Raw genomic sequence first — 2548 nt, forward strand, 5'->3', positions numbered from 1 at the left:
CATGTTGGCAGCTGTTCTCGGTTTTAATTCTGTAATATTTACTACGTCTTCTTTTGTGAAGACATTTCGGAAGGCTGTGTTTAGTAACATTGCTTTTGCAGCACTGTCTTCGATAGTATCAACATTGCTATCGCGCAGAGAAGGCATTGATTGTATCTTGCCCCTAGCATACTTCACATAGGACCAGAATCTCTTTGGATTATCTGCCAGGTTTCGAGACAAAGTTTCGTTGTGCAAACTACTGTATGCATCTTGCTAAATTTCGAGCTACTGTAAAAGATCGACAATCGTGGGGATTTTGAGTCTGCTTAAATTTGGCATGTTTTTTTCGTTGTTTCTGCATTAGTGTTCTGACCCGTTTTCTGTACCAAGGAGTATCAGCTCCTTCGGTTGTTAATTTGTTTGGTATAAATCTCTTAATTTCTGCCGATACTTGAATCTTGATACACATCTGGTCTACACTTCGATCACGTAACTAATGAGGAGGTACTGAATGGAACTATGGAGAAGAGGAATTTGTGACACAACTTGACTAGGACATGTTCTAAGGCATCAAGGGAAAACCAATTTAGTATTGGAGGGCAGCGTGGAGGGTAAAAATCGTGGATGGAGACCAAGAGATGAATACACTAAACAGATTCAGAAGCATGTAGGTTACAGTAGGTACTGGGAGATGAAGAACCTTGCACAGAATAGAGTAGCATGGAGAGCTGTATCAAACCAGTCTCTGGACTGAAGACCACAACAACAGCAATTTCATTTCGCAGTACCTGCTAAACATTGGAAGATGACCCCTGTAATGCCCATTAACGATTCCATGTTACTTCCGTCTGACACTTACACCATAGCAGCTGATCGGTGCTACCTGCGCACGCTCGTGAGTTACCAGCTTTGTAGGAAAACGATAAAATATTCGCCCTCTCACATCTATTAACTCTGCAGTGGCCGTGCTACATACCACTCTCCCCTTACGTAAGCGGCAAACTTTCAAGGCCGAATTCAACATCCACAATTAAAACTAAATACATCTTACGATATTAGTGTCTCTGTAAGTATTTTTGTTTGTTATTGACCAAGGAAAATACATTTGTTAGAAACCATTAACGTTAATTGACGCTTTTAGATTTTGCTGTTAATTCGTAGAAACTTATTACCTGTGTAATAAAAGGCAGTGTCCTGTCTGACTGACTTATCATCACCCCGCCCAAACAGCTAAGAACAGAAACTTGAAATTTGGAGAAGGCGTGGAGCTTATACCGTAGGCGTCGTTTAAGAACGTGCTTCAAAGTTTTTGATAATTTAACTCTATGGGGGTGAAATAGTGGGTGAAAACGTTTTCTTTTAAAAATATATCATTATTAAAGAACTAATAAAGTATTTTTAAAGATACGTCTACGAAATTTGATGTTTGACTTCTCGATTAAAAATTTAAAAAAATACGTATTTCAGTGTTTCTGGAAATTCAACCCCTAAGGGAGAGCAATAGAGGACGAAAATTTTCTATAAAATATTTCTTTGCATTAAAGAAGATTACATTACTGGAAATTGGTGTTCCACTTCTCGGTTGGATATAAATAAATATTTGTTAGGGGATGAAAGTTATGGCAACGGCCTTGCCGCAGTGGATACACCGGTTCCCGTGAGATCACCGAAGTTAAACGCTGTCGGGCGTGGTCGGCGCTTGGATGGGTGACCATCCCAGCCACCACGCGCTGTTGCCATTTTTCGGGGTGCACTCAGCCTCGTGATGCCAATTCAGGAGCTACTCGACCGAATAGTAGCGGCTTCGGTCAAGAATACCATCATAACGACCGGGAGAGCTATGTGCTGACCCCAAGCCCCTCTTATCCGCATCCTTCTCTGAGGATGACACGGCGGTCGGATGGTCCCGATGGGCCACTTGTGGCCTGTGGAGGGAGTGGAGTGGGATGAAAGTTACTATGGAAATGCCTCCACAAGAACACAGAAGGGATGAAAACAAAAACTTTGTACTCCAGCTACCAGAATCGCTTTTTGGCTTGAAGTACATTCGGCAAAAACCATGAAATATATGGTCTTAATGAGGGCGAAAAGCTTAGAGGGTGTTGCAGTTTGTGAACATAAAAATTCCATTAAATAAAAACAAAAAACTCTGCAGGCCATACAGTGTACGAGAGAGAAGCAGCTGGCGCTAAGCTAGTCATAAAATACGACTGAGAGCCGCGAGCCGTGCGAACACTTGGTTCGGGCCGCAATTTGACAAACACTGCTGTAGATGGTCCTCAAACATATCTAAATAACAACAGCATGACAAAATCAAGTGATAATGTTTCTTAATTCTGTACGAAAAACTACGAATAGTAAAACGATGTTTCTGCACTTTAAGAAGATTTGAATGAATGAAACAGCAGTATTATTTACGTAACTGATCAAACCAACATGGATTTGCCAAGTTCTCTCTGGTACATTGATCGTCCCCGTAAACCCCTCATCCCAGCCACAAGCATTAGCGACAAACCTCATTTCCTTTTCCTGTCTGCCTGTTCCGTGGGCAGCCACCTGCTACACC

General features: G+C 41.8%; 1 pseudogene; it reads left to right on the forward strand.

Annotated features, from left to right (window-relative positions):
• The first annotated feature begins 1603 nt into the window (after positions 1-1603).
• On the forward strand, positions 1604-1721 carry LOC126274470 (5S ribosomal RNA; annotated as a pseudogene).
• The last annotated feature ends 827 nt before the right edge of the window (positions 1722-2548 follow it).

The sequence above is a fragment of the Schistocerca gregaria genome, chromosome 5 (genome assembly GCF_023897955.1).
Source record: "Schistocerca gregaria isolate iqSchGreg1 chromosome 5, iqSchGreg1.2, whole genome shotgun sequence".
Classification (NCBI taxonomy): Eukaryota; Metazoa; Arthropoda; class Insecta; order Orthoptera; family Acrididae; genus Schistocerca; species Schistocerca gregaria.